We start from the raw sequence: 18,661 nt of genomic DNA on the forward strand, positions 1-18,661 counted from the left end.
TCAGATGTTTGTTCAAAACTGTGTAGCTGCTAGGAAGTCATAAAGCAATAAAACACTTTATATTTTAAACCTAATAATTACTTTTCTCCAAGACAAGAGAAAAAAGAACTTCTAGCTATAGACATTGTGTCCGCTATTGAACTGAAACTAAGAGATAACATATTTTGTTTACAGCCCAGCTATTAAGTAACATAACCTCAACTATTCTTAAGTTTTGCATGCTAATCTTCTATGTTCCAGCAGGGTATGCTCTGGTTACTTTCTTGAAGCTCAGTACATAACATACAGTTCTGTATAAATCATATCAATATTCACAAATGACATATAATTATTTACAAAATTCCAGATAGCTGGACTGGCAATGTCACATTAGGTACCATTTTTCAAGTCGTTCCTCAAGGATTCTCAAAGTTGAACCAAAGAGGTTTGAGTGGCTCTGTTAAGTATCACAGAGAATGATCCGGTGACTGCAGCAACTTGCAGTGTGTTGTGGCATTAAAATGGACCCAGTTTCGCACCTCTGTCTGCTCATCATGAGCTGTTCTTATGTGGTCATAATAGTCATAGAACTATTCACTGAAACTTCTATGAGTAAGTGCTGCACTGTCACATAATTCAATGAAACAGAAATTCACTGAGCACTGGCAAGCACAAAAACAACTCTCTTCTTAGAAGGGAAGCATTTTTATAGCAAGCATAGAGTTCCTCAACCTTGACACAGCATACAGTAAAAAATCAGTTTCAGAGAAACTGAGATTTAGCAGGCTGTTTTTGACACACTCAGACTCAATTAGCTCCATACAAATGAACAGTACAATTTCTAGGTGTGACATTTTGCCCATAGGCAAAGATTTTCCATTTCCTAAATGAATGGATATAGACATTTCAATGAGATGTAACTTTTCATCTACCAATTTTTCATTCTTAATAATTTAGTTCAGCCCTATGCTTGATTTTATTAGCTGGAGAAGAATGTGGTAACACGGTTATCTACCAGCTGAAAAGACATTTCACTCTCATTTGAACAAAATAATGACAGTTAAATCCCTGTTTTGACAAACTATTCATGCTCTCAAAATGGCTTCCAGATTTTGAACAAGATCTTGTCCTACATTGCATGCAACTGTTATCCAAATAAAGGCAAATACTGTTCACCTCCATGGAAGAATGTAATGTATAAAATTAATGTGTTTAGTTGACTCTATCACTGTGCACTGTGTTCAATAAATACTATTAAATTTTATCCCATTAAATTTGCATCAATATTAAAAACTTGCACCTACAGAATCTTTTTGCACCCTAGAACTTGGCAATATACATTTAATACATGCAGGGTCAACCATGAAAGCTAACATTCCTTAGGAAAGTAATATTATAAATTTGGCATTTCATGGTTATTTTTATTGTGAACATACATCACCAAGAGAATTAATTTATTACAATACTAATTTGAGGCTTAACTTAAATTATAGTGTTAAAAAGTTTATAGTTATAGGGGGGGCATAGTACCAAACTATATGAATGCAAAATTAAACTAATGTGCATCTTAACTATATGAGAGCCCTCTAATTAACTGAAACTCCCAAATGTTGGGACACACTGGTCGACAAAACTGATTATTGACAGTTGTGCAAAACTGACAATCCCCAAGGTTAGAGAATATGCTCCTTCCCAGAGAGTTGCTTTCTCTGGGTTAGCATATTTAATTAGCATGTATAATTAGCAATGGGTCTGAGGATCTGCCTCCAAGCTTAGGAATTAGGTTGTTGATTTTTTTTTTTTTTTTTTTACCTTTTGCAGTAGATCTTTTTATTGTTGATCTACTGAAGTTTAGATTAACTTCATTAGATCCACATATAGCTAGGTAGACAGAAATATATAGATACAGATACAGATATAGATATAGATATAGAAATAGATATAGGGATTCCCTTCACAAGTTCGAAGTTTCAAAACTTCGAACTACAGTTGTTAAAAACCATAAGATTGAAGTTTTGAAACGATGCACATTTTGAATGCAGATTACCGTAGAGCACGGAAAGGGAAATTTACCGTTTTCCTCACTGTAGTGCTACCTCAGAGTTGGTATATTTATTTAGCAGGGGTTGTGGGGGAAGCCCCTTGCAAAAATGCAAAAAAAAAAAAATGTGTTTTTATTTTTTTTTATTATACTATCAAAGTTTCAAAACTTTGATCTTATAGTCTCGACCATTTCCTGTTCAAAGTTTTGAAACACTGAGCTTGTAAAGCAGATATGGATATGGATATAGATCTAGATATATAGATATAGATATAGATATAGCTATAGATATAGATATAGATATAGATATAGATATAGATATAGATATAGATATAGATATAAATGTGTGTGTATAGTGCAGTACAATTTGTCAGCATATATTTGTTCTTGTTGCATTTACTGAAAGCCCTCTTTGACAAGTGCAGGAGTTAACACTGATTGCTGCTTTTCTGTATAAGATAAGTTTCTAGTCATGGTAAGTGGGAGTGATTATTATTACAGAAACTTTTGGATATACCAAAAGTTTCTGCATGCAGGGTGAGACTGTCTATGCAAGCATTTGCAGGTCATGATGAAAGTCAAGGCTAGGGAAAGGAATAGTCTTTATGTTGTTCTTGTAGTCTGGCGTATATGATATGTGTGTGTGTGTGTGTGTGTGTGTGTGTGTGTGTGTGTGTGTGTGTGTGTGTGTGTGTGTGTGTGTGTGTGTGTGTATTGTTTAGTGATACTGTTAGGAAATGTTTTTTAGTAAGGGATTGTGTAGGGTTGAGGTTAAGGGCAGTGGTAGAGTAAGTTCCCCTGCCTACCCTTACTCATACATATGTGCTAAGCCTACCCCTGCACCTAACTCCTTACCCTTTAGATTGCATACTAAAAACCCCTTCCCTTAAAATACCACAATGCAAAGTATGTCTGTAAGCCAGTGTTATTTTTCTTTTGTTTTGTTTACCAATCACAAAAGTAGACTATTTTCTGCATGTTGACAGTTAATGATATATATATATATATATATATATATATATATATATATATATATATATATATATATGCTACATATTGAAAGCTCACATTATGACTGAGACCATAATACCGAAAGTTCATTTTACCGAAAGCCCATATGACCGAAAACTCATTTGATCAAAAACCAGCACTGGCAGGTATATGCCCAATTCCCTACTGTAGCGTGACCCTGGAGTGAGAATATTAAGTTGGGGGGTGGGGGGGCACAGCCCCCCCATCGGGGGTGTGGGGGGCATAGCCCCCCACATTTTGCAATAACCTTGTACTGATGTTATAAGCGTTCATGTATATTTAATGAATACACATTAATATAATAGCACATAAACTGCAATTATGTGGGGGGCTGTGCCCCCCCACACCCCCCAACTTAATATTCTCACTCCAGGGTCGTGCTACAGTGGGGAAATGGGCATATACCTGCCAGTGCTGGTTTTCGGTCAAATGAGTTTTCGGTCATATGGGCTCAAAATGAACTTCGGTATTATGGTCTCAGTCAAATGGGCTTCGTAATGTGAGCTTGCGGTAATATGTAGTGGACCCATATATATATATATATATATATATATATATATATATATATATATATATATATGTGTGTGTGTGTGTGTGTGTGTGTGTGTGTGTGTGTGTGTGTGTGTGTGTGTGTGTGTGTGTGTGTGTGTGTGTGTGTGTATTAAATTTCATATGTTATTTACTGTTGTGTCACCTGGGCTAATTTTTTATCATTTTCTTTTTAGTTTGAGTTCTACATTCCCTATTATAATGGGAATAATTATTTAATGAAGTTTGCTGATAAAATAAAAATCCCTAAAGAAGGCTCTCACTGAGCAGCCGGCTCAAGTCCACATAGGTGAATTTAAAAACTAACCAAAGATTCAATAAAGTTCATCTTTAGCAGTACAGAAGTTAAGATAAAAATTAATCTGTTCATACTTAATTTCCTGCGCTAACTTTTTAATAACATTACCCTTTCTTACAAATATGCAGCCTTAATCAATGTTTGCCAGTAAATGTTTCTAACAACTGAGTTGAGGCAGTTTAAAACAAGATATATTCAATATATTCCGATGCAGTATTAGGTTCAAGGATTTTTAAAGAGCACCATTAGCAATAATTTAAACATAATTTGCTTGTTTTGAATTTGACATACCTACAGCTAATTGCTGCAAAATGATAATGCTTTGTGACAAGTTTACCAAAGTAATGAAGAACTTGTTGTTCGTGTTAATATTATGCAGTGTCTGGCTTTTGTTCTGCATTTTTTAGCGTGCAGTTAATTGGCGGTACAGCTTCAGGACTTCAGTACAACTCAAAATGAAGACTGTCACGGAATAGGGAGACAAATGCAATTATGTTGCTACTTGAGAATTTAGAAATGTCTCTGTGGGGCACACAAACTGAGGAAGGCATAGCTTCAGACCGAAATGTCACTAGCTGTATGGCACGTATACAGTTGCTAGGCCTTCTGAAAGCTAAGACTGAAAAAGTGAAAATGCAAGCTAATGTGCAAAAAATGAATGTCATCTGATCATTGGAATGGAACAGGCAAATGAGCTATACAACAGTATAATCCTGTACTTTGCTGTCACAACTGTTTTTATTCTCTAAAGAACATAAAAAGCCATTTAAGGCTTTGTTTTATATACTATGCCTTTGTAAATGGTCAAAAGGCTTGACTAAGTGATAATTTTGATGTGAATAGCTAAGGTTCCTGAACAATAAGAATATAGTTGTGTAGGTTCTGCAGGGCAGAAGTAAAACACACAGCACATTGCCATAAGCACACAGTAACTGAAGTAAGTATTAGCAGTATAATAAAGATATCTAGCAATGCACAAAAAAACAGCTGTGCAGTGTAGCAGGGCAATAATTGTGTGACAGTAGGCAACACAGCACAAACCAACATCCCAATTGTGCAGACTTTTACTATGGAGTTCTGTACTCCAGAGTATTACAAAGTGTATTATTATAAAGGTAATTTTAAAAGTATTTGGAGTACTACAAAGAATATGCACTTGTAATCCAATAATAGTGTATATCAACAAAGTCTTAATATAAATATGCAAATATAACATCATGATATCTCCTTAGCCCATGTACCTCAAGTGCCTGATTGGGAAGGAGACAGCCAGAGATTGACTTTACCAGCCGAGTGAGGTGAAGAGTCTATATACGTCACCTGAGATCGGCACATGCCACTTAGGTGAAGTACAGAATGTATTTCTAGTCACAGTGTATACTCTAACCACAAAGCCCCAGTATGAAAAAGCAATAAAGCCATTGCAAATCTTATTGCTACAATATAGAACCATTTTAGTTTGCAAAAGATGAGCAAATTAGTTATGTTGCTGTTCCCTTTTAAAATGATGACTCAAATTCTATTATGTATTAAAAATATTCATTAAGTCAATGTCTGTCATTCTGGCATGTTCAGTAGGGGTCTTTCCTCTCACAGGAAAATGCTGCCAACAGGAAGAAAGGTTAAAATGTATAGTTGTGTAAAATCTTAGCATAACAGTAGATGTCCTTCTCTTCACTATTGTATTATTCAATACAGAAGGGATGTCACAGCCCAGGTAGCCCATCATTAGGGCAGTACAAATAAGCTTAAAAGAGATCTTGTTTGCGCAATATGCCACATTTATGCTCCCCACAAAGAACATAGGGCATACCCCAAAAGAGAATAGTCGTCCTAGAACAAAGGAGTCTATGCACATCCAGAAGACAAAATGCAGGAGAAAAAAAATGAGAGGGAGGGAGCGAATACTGCAATAGTGAAGAGAAGAACATCTACTGTTATGGTAAGATTTTACACAGCTGTACTATGTCCTTCCATATCACTGTTTCAGAATTCGATACAGAAGGGAGAGTAAAAAATGCCCCAGAAACAGAATGGGAGGTGGAAGGCTGAGAAGAGTCCTCAACAAACCCACACACAAAATGGTTTCAGCAAAATCTGCTCTGGCCCTAGAAACCATATCCAACTTATAATGCTTAGTAAAGATATGCACTGAAGACCAAGTAGCAGTTTCAAGGGTTGAACTGGTGTTCAACCTCTTGAAGAAGGCACCAGAAGAGGCAAAAGCTCTAGTAGAATGAGCTGTAACAGAAGTAGATGGAGATTTGTCACGAAAAGAATAACAAAAGGAAATGGCCTTAGATATCAAGGAGGAGATAGTATGCTTAGAAACAGCCAAACCCAAAGACCTGGGATGAAAGGAAACAAAAATCTGATTGGACTTACGAACAGTCCAAGTTTTATCAAAATGGTACCTGAGCTGTCTGTGCAAATCCAAGGTATGCACAACCCTCTCCATAGCAGACTGAGGAGAAGGGGGGAAAAGGAAGGGAATTATACTGAGTCAATGACAACACATTGACTACTCTGGGTATAAAAGAAGGATTAGTATGAAGAGACACAGTGTCCCTGTGAAAAACCAAAAAAGAAGCAATGGCCATAAGGTCCTGGAGCTCAAAAACCCTCAGAGCAGACGTAAGAACCAGCAACAAGGCAGTCTTCCAGGTACAATGTTGCAAAGAAGTAGGATCTGCAGTCTCAAAAAGAGCCTGAGTCAAATTTTCCAAAACAAAATTAAGGTCCCAAGGAGGAGGAATAGGCTTTCTTGGAGGCCCAATATGCAGGATGGCTTTAAGAAATTGCTTGACCTCAAAACGAGAAGTTAAAGGAGGATTCAAGGGCAGACGAGCAAAAATGGCTGACAAATGGACCTTCACAGGAGAATAAGCCAAGCTAGACTGGAGCAACTATCACAAATAAGAGAGGACCAGAGAGACCCCCACTGAAAAAAGATTCTGGTTACCAGCATGGCACCAGACCAAAACTCTCTTCCATTTGGACATATAAGATTTTCTGGTTGAGGGTTTCCTTGCCTCATATAAAACAATGTGCACATCCTCAGAAAAGAAGTGCTTGAAAGGAATCAAAATCCTATCACCCACAATGTCAGTTGCAAAGTACACAAGTGGAGATGGATGAAAGACCCCTTGTCCTGTGTAAGAAGATCCAACCAGTGAGGTAATTTGTGATGACTGCTCCTGGCCAGATGCATTAAGATGGGGAACCACTGCTGTCTCAGCCAAAAGGAGTCACTAGCAAGATATTTGGGGAGTCCATCTGAATCTTCTGCAGGACTCTTGGAAGTAGAGGAAGAGAGAAAGCATAAAGAAATCACTCCTTCCAAAGAAAGGATAGGGCATCTGTCTTCCAGGCCAGATGGCATGGCACTCTAGAACAGAAGAGAGGAAGCTGCCTGTTCAGAGGGAAGACAAAAAAGATCTACCCGAGGAATACCCACCGATGTACAATGTCCAGTAACACATCTATGTGAAGCATCCATTCATGAGCCTATGTTTTGGATCTGCTCAGAGAGTCTGCCACAAGATTGTGCTTTGAAGGAATGTATACTGCCTGAAGAGTTAACTGATAGCAGAGAGCCACTTCCCAAGCCTAAAGTGCCATCATGCAGAGAAGGTAAGATATTGTGCCTCCCTGTTTGTTAACATACCACATCATTGTAGTGTTGTCTGTGTACACCTTCACGGAGCCTGGAGAGAACACGGGGTGAAATGCCTGAAAGGCCAGAAGCAGAGCCCTCATAACTTTGATGTTGATATGGCCTGATTTCTGATGGGGAGGCCAAAGACCCTGAACTTTCAGGTAACCAAGAGATGCCCTACACCCCATGTCCAAGGCAGCAGTGAACACCTCTTGAGAAGGGACTGGAGGTTAAAAGGGCCAGACTGAGTTGAGAGTGAACTGTCAAATCCACTGTTTGAATTCCTTCTTGAGACAGAGAAGGAGAGGTACACTGAAAGTCAGAGGGTGATGATGCTGCAGTCAAACCGATTTGAGGTACCATTGAAACTTCTGCATATATAGTCTGGAAAGAGGAAGCATCAGAATAGAAGAGGCCATGAATCCCAGGACCCGAAAAGATTCACTGGCTGGCATGGCAATTAGAGGAAGAAGAGACTAAAACAAGATTGTCAATGACAATACCTTTGGCGGCAGAAAAGAGGCCAACATTGACTTCTTCTGAACCCTGCATCCTAGATACACATGATCAGGAGAGGGAGTCAGGACAGACATTTGGAAGTTGATAGTAAATCCCAGACTTTGAAGAGGAAAGATGGTGAACTGCAGATCCTGCAACAATCAACTGGGGGAAGGTGCCTAAAGCAACAGGTTGTCTAGATAAGTAAAAATATGAATCCCTTGGAGCCTGCAGAAGGCATTCACAGGAGCTAGGCATTTTGTAAATACCCTTGGGGCAGTAGAGAAGCCAAAGGGCAAAGCAGAGAACTAAAAATGAGTGTAAGACACAGAGAAACGTAAAAACTTCCTGAAGAGAGGGTGAAATGGGATATGAAAGTAAGCATCTTTAAAAGCTTTGAGCAACAAAAGAGGAAACAGAGTTCGAAGAATAAGTATCCGAAAAGAAGGGATCTTGAGAAAGGTGTTGAGCCAGGAGAGATCCAAAATAGGTCTCCAATTGCCCTCCTGGAATAAAAACCCTTCACACTTGGGAGGGGGGAACAAGTTGCATGGTCTCTTGGCTCAACAAGGACCTTAAGAACCTCTGGGAAATGAAAAAGTTGTCATAGAGAAGGTGAAGGATTCCCAGAAAAAGAAGGGAGAGCTTTCCATACCATGAAGTAACCCAGACAGATGATAGAAAGAAGCCAAGAGTCTGAAGTGATGAGAAACCAATTTGGAAGACAAAGGGACAGCCAAAGGGACAAAGGAACCTGGTCTAAAGGTGGAGGAGAGGCAAATTTTCAAAAAAAAGCAGGCTTATCAGATAAAGGAGGTTTCTGGTCCACATAAATCTGAGAAACCTTAGCAGAGGGAGGATGCCTCCCACTCCTCCTGCAGTTAGAGGCCTGGTAGGGTGGCCTGTGAACAAAAGTAGATCTAGAAAGCTAATTCCCCTGGAACTTAGGGATAGGAGAGACAAAAATATGTTTAAGGTCTTGCAAGGCTTTGCCTTTCTCTTGAAGAGACTTTAACACATCAGCAGCAGCAGTCCCAAAAAGATGAGCATTATCCAAAGGAGCATCCCACAACTTGAGCTTAATGTCTTCAGGAAGAGACTGGAGACAAAGCCAAGAATAATTCCTCATGACAGACCCAAATGCTGCAGCACTAGAAGAGGCATCAGCAGCATCATAACTGCACTTAATTCAGTGGCAAGCCACCTGAGAAGCAAAAAATGAAAAAGATAAGGCAGAAGATTTGCCATCAGAATCAGGGAGGGGACAGATAACCTGACAAGCCTGAGCAATCAAGGCCAGAACATACCTGGTCATGTGGGTCTCATAATTAACAGCCCTGAAGACCAAAGTAGGAGCAGTGTAAACTTTCTTACCAATCCTTTCCATTGTCCTGCTATCATTATCAGAAGGCAAAAGTTTGGAAGAGGGCAAATGTTTAGAAGGTTTGTTAGAAGAGACTGACACCAGGGATCCAAAATGGCTGCTACCCTATATGAACTGCAACCACTTAGCTCCTACAGGGAAAAATAAAAATAACTAAATATCTAGGTACAGAGACAAGCTATTCAACTCAAAATACGACCATTGGATAGAGAAACATCACCTCAAACTAGTACTAGATATATAAAAACCACAATGCTAGCTGAAAAAGTAAGATTAATCTGGATCTTTAATATCAAAAGCCTAAAGGAGACTCTTAAGCATAATGCATTACTTTAATTGTCTGAGAAAGTAAGTACTACATAGCATGCTTTCATAATGATGCATTACATAACTCTGAAAACAAAACTACAAGAAATATTATATGTTAAACACTCTAGTTTTCTTGAGAAAATTCTGCTTCTACTAACAGGATGAAAGATGCTATAGGTTCATAGGTGTACTAGGCTAATGCCCCTGGAGCCTTTACAAGCCTAGCCCATAGGATTACCCTGGCATCATGCCACCCAACCTTAGTTCCTAGTGCCTCTGTCAAGTAGAGCCACTGGAGTAATCCCTGGAGTGAATTTTCTATTTCCCAACCAAATTTCTGTTAAAAAGGGCCAGTGAGGTGCTCTGCTTGACATGCATGGGAAGTCCATTCCATAGCATGGGCAGACTCTGGTTTATTAACCTGTCCCTCCAGCATGTTCTGTTGATTGTGGTAATGAGGTTGAGGTCTCTGGAGCATGTGGTGTGGAACGATTGGGATTTCTTTAGATGTAGCATTTCTAACAGAGCTGGGTCAGACATGGCTTTGTAAGTCAAGCAGAGATTGCCTCTAAGTAGGCGATATGATGCAGAGTTGGAGTTTTTTGAGTCTGTCCATATAGGACAAGTGTTTAAGGCCTAGAATCCTCTTTGTGGGGTACTTTTGCAGCCTCTCCAGTTGTTGCAGGTGTCTAGTGAGGTGCATGCCAAATAGGGCATTGTACTTGATGATTGGCCTAATGAGGGAAGAGTAGAGGGAGACAGTGACCTCTTTCTTCCTGGATGCAAAACCCTTAGTAATGAGATGTGCCACATAGAAGGACTTTCTGACCACAATGGCAAGTGGTGGTCAAAAGAAAGGTTGCTGTCAACCTGTGTACCCAGATCTCTTATAACGCCTTCTGTGTTCAGTGTACTACCATCAATGTGGTAATTCAAGGGAACCGGGTTTTTCCCATAGGGAATGAAGACACATTTTTTTGGCATTGAGCTTAAGGCCATAGTTCTGACACCAGTCATTGGTCTCAAAATAATAAGGTTTAATAATTAACCTTATGTGATGTGGAATATTGATTCTTGGAATATAAAGGGGATTCAGTTATCTAAAAAAAGGAAATTATTTTTCATTTAGCTATAAAGTCAAAAGTAAATATAATCATGATACAGGAGACTCATATGCTATCTGAACAATGGAAACAGCAGTTATGGAAAAAATGGATTAAAACAACTGTGGCCATGGGGGACAAGTCAAATAGTAAAGGTGTTGCAATTATTGTCAAACAATCATTTCAAGACACTATTCTGGAACAGGATACTGATCAGGAAGGCAGATGGTGCTATATAACGATCAAATCCCCAAATATTAATAAACCTATGCTTTTCCTAAACATTTATGCATAAAACAACAGGATTTCATAGTATCCATATATGTTATTATCTAATTTCCCTGACCATTATTATATTATAGGAGGAGACTGAAACATTGTTCAAAACCCTCTCATTGATAGATCAAACACTAGAACTTCATATAACTCGCAAGCAACTGATGCACTCAGTGAGTTAAAAAGAGACTTTATACTGGTTGATCCATATCACATTCAGACAATAAATAAGCATAATGACAAATATACATTCTACTCTCAATGTCACAAAACTTGGACTGCACTGTATTTTTTCCTAATATCAAATACATTTCTGAATTTTGATAGAGCACATAATACATATCCAAGATTCTTCTCAGATCATTCCAAAATTATACTTACTATTAGATGGTTTGGAAAGACAGAGGACAACATTAATCACTTTAACTGGACCTTAAATCCCAATCTGTTAACTAAAGAGGAAATAATTCAGGAAGTAGAAAATATACTTAAAGACCTTCTTACACAATCAGACTCTTCCAAATGCCCTTTGATATCCAATGGGCCTCTGGGAAGGCTGTAATTAGAGGTATAATGATCAGTAAAGCATTGTACTACAAGAAAAAATACACAGCTAAAGAGATATCACTCAAAAACAAAATTACTGAACTTGAAAATAAATTACAAGTAAACTATGACCAAGAAATAGAAAAACTATTAGCTCTACAACAGAAATAATTATCTTTTTAAATGCTAATAAGCTCTCTTTTCAAGAAATAAAAACAATAGCCAATTATACTGAATAGGCACAAATGCCATCCAAATTCCTAGCCAACCTAATAAATCAAAGAAAACCTCTACAAATTATTCTGGAACTTGTATACAAAGATAAAAAGTACAGCTCCAACCACACAAGGTCCAACTATTTGAGGAATTGTATTCTCATGTATACACAGAATAATCCAAAAACACTATAACAAACCAGGAAATGGAAATATTCTTGAAACAACTAAACTTTCAAACACTCTCACAAGATCAGAGAGAACACCTCTCATCTCCCATCACACTACAAGAAGTTTGTTTGTGTCTTTTGGCTTTTCCCGGTTAGGGGTCACCACAGCGGAACTCCGGTCCACTAATTTTTAGTAGTGGATTTTTACATACTGGGTTACCAGCCCTGATGCACAATCTTCAACAAAAGCATGCCCCATTCACTTATGCCTCCACACAGTAGACGCTCAGAATCGAACAGGACAGCGTCTTGCTGTGAGGCAACACTACAAGAAGTAATTACAGATATTAAAAATCTTAAGTCAAATAAATCCCCAGGACCAGACGGATTCACAGCGGAATTTTATAAAGCTTTTATTCTAACAACTCCTAAAATACTAATAAATCTTTTTAACTACCTTATAATTAATAATATTACTAATCAGTATCTAAATGCATCAAAAACAATATTTGTTCTTAAAGACAAAGCTGGCCCTAAAGACCTGGGAAACTACAGACCCATATCTCTAATCAATGTGGACATAAAGATATTTGCCTCCATCTTAGCCAACAGATTAAAAACAGTGATAACTAGCATCATTTCACCCTATCAGTTTGATTTTATTTAACAAAGACACATCTATGACAACACCATAACACTGGATGCTATGATTACCTTGTCTAGTCAGAAAAACTCCTCGCTCTTTGCTCTGGTAATAGACGCATCTAAGGCTTTTGACAGAATCAATCAAAAATTCTTATTTTCAATGCTACCATATTTCAACATTCCCCCAGAATTTATAATATTCATTAAAGTATTATACTTCAAACTACATACTATACTACAGATTAATAAAAGGTTCTCTTCTAGAATAGATATTAAAAATGGAACCAGACAAGGATGCCCCCTTTCACCATATCTCTTCAATTTGTATAGAGAACCATTATTTCTACTTATTACACAAAACAAACTATCAACAAATACCAAATTTATATAATACAATGATTCCTTTTGCAGCCTTTGCAGATGACCTGAACCTATATTTTACAATACCAAGCTCTGATATCGAGAAAATATTAACCTCTATAAGCGACTACTCAAACTTCTCTAATTATGAAATAAACCCCAAAAAAATCACTAGTATTTCCTGCCAATCTATCCTCCAAACTAACGAAACACCCACTGCCCACAGAAATTAAATTTAAACACACTATGAAATACCTTGGAATTATTTTTCATCAAGACCCATCACTGGTGTACCAAAGCAATGTAACAAACCTATGGTCAACAATACAACAGGACCTTCATAGATGGGAAAAACTTAATTTATCTGTAGAAGCCAGGGTTGCCATTATCAAAATGAACATTCCATCCTGAATGTTATACCTATTCAATTCTACTGACATACCAATACAAGCTAACTTCTTCCATAAACTACACTCTTCTCTCTCCAAGTTTGTATGGTATCCTAAATCAGTCAGAGTTGCATATAAAAAAATGATTCTCCCTAAAGAAAAAGGAGGCTTAGCTCTCCCAGACTTTAAACTATACTATGACATAATAAGAGTCAACAGGGTACTGGTTGTTGTTGTTTGTCTTTCGGCTTTTCCCGGTAAGGGGTTGCCACAGCGGAACTCCGGTCCGCTAATGATTGGCAGTAGATTTTTATGAAGCGCTGAGGTGCCAGCTCGATGCCCAACCTTCAACAAAGGCACGCCCATATACGCACGCATGTCTTTCGAACGCTACGCAACCACGGGGAGGACATGCAGACTCCACACAGAAGGCACTCTCAAGCCCATCCGAGAATAGAATGGGAGAACCTCTTGCTGTGAGGTAACAACGCTACCGCCGTACCACCGCAGCAACAGGGTACTGGTAATATCTGAATGGAGAGCCTGGGGATTTATGTTTAAAAATTGAACAGTTATAGTATAGGGTTATCCAAGTAGGAGACCATATTTTATGCTTGGATTATATTCAGATATTAACAGGGTACTGGTAATATCTGAATATAATCCAAGCAAAAAATATGGTCTCCTACTTGGATAACCCTATACTATAACTGTTCAATCATTAAACATAAATCCCAAGGCTCTCCCTTTTTTGGACAAAAATAGTTTGAAGAACATGAAGTTACATAAAACAATTGGAGACAAAATAAAGGCACTGCAAAAAACTTACAACTCACTGAATTTATATAATGCCTTTATTATAATGCAACCTCTGCATATGAATCCTAATCTAAAGATTAATAATAAAATGTTAAATACCGCTTGCTAAGGGAGCTGATGGTGTTAGACCTTTATTTATATAGGAATCAATCCCTCACAGAGCTGAGAACAACTCTGAATTTACCTAAACAATACCTAATTATGCTAAGACAAATCAGAGATATGTGTGCCAGTATACTAAATAATCCTACAATCACACAGAGAGGTATAAATTTAGTCAAAACACTTTGGTTTCTACTAACACTGAGAAAAAAAATGATATCCTGCTCATGCAAACTAATAATGTCAATAAGATACCAAGAAGAGATACTTTTCTCAAAATACTGACGTGGCATAGATCCACTAATTTCTAATGACCAAATGACTCAATCTATTCAAATGACAATTAAATATATTCCCTTCAAAAACTGAGCTACACTCAGTTCATGATACTAAATAATGTGTACCTTACCCCGACACAAATAAACAAATTTAAACCTACTCCATCCCTCTTATGTCCATATTGTGATAGCCAGAATGCTGACCTACTTCATATATTCTGGAGCTGTAAATGTTCATACAAATTATGGTGTTCATTCAGTCAGATTAAGCAAACTGGGATATGAGAAATCTACATTATCCTGGAAATTTGCCCTATTATATGTTCCCCCATGAAGCTAAAGAAACAACAAGAAAGAATATTAATTACACTATTCACACGTATGAACTATTATATTTCACTGAACTAGAAAGACAGAACTCAGATGTCTTGGAATGAATTCAGACAAATAGCTATTAGATATATAACAGCACATAGATTTTTAATGCATACCCAAAAATAAAATAAACATTTTGTTGAATTTTGGAACTCGCTAATGGATCGTATACTCCGATAACACCCACTGACTCCTACCAATGTCTAATTATTAAGGAATAAAACTGTATTTTTTCTCTACACTCCATCCCCAACACCTCTCCCCCTCCATCATTTACTTATAATCAATACACTTTTGAGATACTTGTTATAATCCAGCCTAATTTTATTCTTCCCCAATAGAAATAATTACATACTAAGTACACCTACAATGACATCATATTGGTTGTGTTTACTGGCAAGCAGTACATATGTATATAGTTTATTGAATGATTTAATATTTTTCTCAACCTTTTTTGCTAATCATATGTGATAACACCACCCTGTCACTCTATTACATTTCATTGTACTTAACACTGCTAACTACTTTGTTTTCTGATATGTTTGTTCTTGGTATTGAACTCAATAGAAATGTTATTTAAGAAATGTCGATAAAGAGATTGTTAAAAAAAGAGACTGACACCCTAGCAAGATCAGCAGAAGGGCATTTAAATAGAAATAGACAATCCACAGGAGCCTCATATAACCTATCTTAGGAGTAAGAGGCTGAGAATCAGGAGATATAGAAACAGCAATGAAAGTATCTACCAAGGCAGATCAACACAGTAGGAACTGTTGATTGGTTTAGGAGTATCCACCTGAAGCAACTCATAATATCTTCTCTGAATATCCAACTCTTGACAAGAATCGCACTTAATTCCATCATCCTAGCAATTGTGCCCCCAAAGGACAATTCCTCAAAAGGAGACTCAGGGTTAACAGACTCCTCTTCATCAGAACCATAAGCCAAATGGAAGGCATCTGTAAAGAATAGGACAAAGACCCCTTGCCAGACAGGGAGTTCTCATCCCAGGAATCTGGATCACTAAATCATTTAGAAAGTGTAGAGGTCCAAGGAGGAGTGGGTACTGAAACGCTTTGAGGAGGCTTTAGGGACATTAAGGCAAAGAACAAGCCCTGAGTAAACTCCTACCATTCCCTTTGAGGATCCATACGACAGACTGAAACATGCTTCAGTTTTTGTCTTTTCTTAAAAGGGACATCAGCCTTAACAAGTACCGAAAGTTCCAACCCTTGGCGAGATTCGAGAAAAGAACCTGGAACTTCCTCCCTGACCAATATCTGTGGAATTCCTCTAGGACCCTCCAAGATAATCAACCATGGTTCCCCCTCAACATCTAGAGCAGACATCTGCAAAGCCTCAGAGGACATGCAGGCCTCAGACGGGGTTGCAACAGAGAAATCTGACGTAAACACCAAATGACCTACAGAGCTATTAACTGCTTCAACAGAGATGTCTGGTGGAGGCTGGACAGGTAAAGAATCTATCAGAGACTTCTTGGCTTTCTTTTTACCTAGCAGGAGTATCTGTGGGTTAAAGGATTATGCCATGGTACCTGGGGCTAATTGTATAAGCCATTGTTTTTTCAAGATAAATGGCCAGGGAGGAAAAATGGCTTCTGAGTGACTTAGGCAAAAATGCCTTACAGATACTACAAGAGGTATGGTTGTGGGAAGAGCCCAAACAAAAAAGACACTGTTCTTGACAATCCTTATAGGGAATCTGCCTCCCACATTGACATTTTCCCCTCTTGGATGACATGAACTCTAGGTAGTGACAAAAAATACAAGACCAAGAAAGTAAAACAAAAAATAAAAATAACCCCAATGGAGCACGTATCTGGTGTTGCTAAATATTCAGTACAGCAACAAAGTGTTCAACCCAACTGGCAAAAATGGCATTCAAACTGGCGGCAAAAGAAGTTCTAGGTAATTGTATCCATATGTTACTTTTATGCCTTACCTTCTGTGCAGGGAGCATAAATGTAACAACTGTGCAAACAACATCTCTTTTTAAGCTTATTTATATTGGCTGAGTGACAGGCTGCCTGGGGTGGGACATCTCCTTCTGTATCGAATATTGTCAACAGTGATATAGAAGGACATCTATATAGCTGTGCTTTGCAGGTTTGTTATTGACAATGAGGTCATGCTATTCCACATTTATTTTATTTTAAAGATCTCTCTGGTGAACTGGAAGACATTTTTATTTTGAATGTTATAGGTGTGGGCTATGCAGTGATTGGTGGCATATTGGTTGTGGGGTATGCAGAAATAACATCTTATTTAGCTCGGGGATTGCAACTACTTGACTGGTTGATAAGGAATGGGTAGCTTCCAATGCAGAATAATTAACAGTGTATCAAGCAAAACAATGAACTCCATGTATTATGGCACATTAAATAAAACATATACTTTATACAAACGAAGTAAATAAGCCTGGCAACGTGTTAAAGAAACCATGTTTTATTTTATAAGTATAAGAATTTTATAGCTGTACATAGTGCATGGAGTACTGTGTCTGCACTCCATAGTTAAGAAAAAACAACTTTGCTATTATCATTTGTCCTGCACTGGAAGTGCAAGTCCCAATATTGCACGAACTAACACATCAAAAAACATACTCTGCATTCCTCACAAAAATATAGTAAAATATGAACCTTGCTGTTGAGCATTTAATACATTTTTGCAGGGTTGTATCATCTCTTGCATCCAGTGACATGGAAGGATATACCTCTCGTACCCCTATTATTTACACATACTTAACTCAGACCACTCTACCTTGAAATATGAGGAATACTCCAAGATACCACAATGTTGGAATTGGTATACATTTTCCTGTTTGCACTTAAGTTCTCACTGTTCTGAGAATCACAGTTTATTTATTTCTTTTAAATTTGTTGACCGGGAGTGTCCAACTGAGCCAAAGGCCAGTTTTCAGTGGAGGCCTGGGGAGAAAAGCTCCATAAGTACAAGACATATTAACAATATAACAAAGAGGTAGTATACAATGGAAATTACATTTATACAGTAGTCATAATAAACTTCATTAGTCTATGCTGATGATTCCACTTTGATTTGTAGTGCCCCCAACCTAGCTGAGCTCCAATCTCTAACCCAAAATGCCTTTTCTACCACTGAAGATTGGATGCTCCAAAACCACCTCTCTCTTAATGCCAACAAAACCAAGATCCTTCTATTCTCCCCCTCCAAATCTTCCCCTCTAGATGAAAACTCCCTTCACATCACTAGTCGTAATAACTCACAAACAGAGATTGTACACTCTGCCAAACTTCTTGGTGTCACCATAGACAGTCAGCTAAAATTTAACTCCCACATTCAGCAGAATATCAAAAAAACACACATAAAACTTGGCCTACTTTACAGAAATCACCACTTCCTCTCTCCTTCCTCTAAGCTAACTCTTGCCACTACCTATCTTCTTCCCTCTCTCATGTATGGCTCTCCCTTGCTCACTAACTTATCCTCCTCACTTACCTCCAAACTAGAGATATGTTACAACAACATTTCTAGATTTGCCACAGGCGTCAAATCCTCCTCACACCATTGCAATTCCCTTCATTCCCTTAACTGGCTTGAACTGCCCAACCTACTTGACTTTCACCAACTAACCAC

The sequence above is a fragment of the Protopterus annectens genome, chromosome 10.part0 (genome assembly GCF_019279795.1).
Source record: "Protopterus annectens isolate FY-2018-M chromosome 10.part0, PAN1.0, whole genome shotgun sequence".
NCBI lineage: Eukaryota > Metazoa > Chordata > Ceratodontiformes > Protopteridae > Protopterus > Protopterus annectens.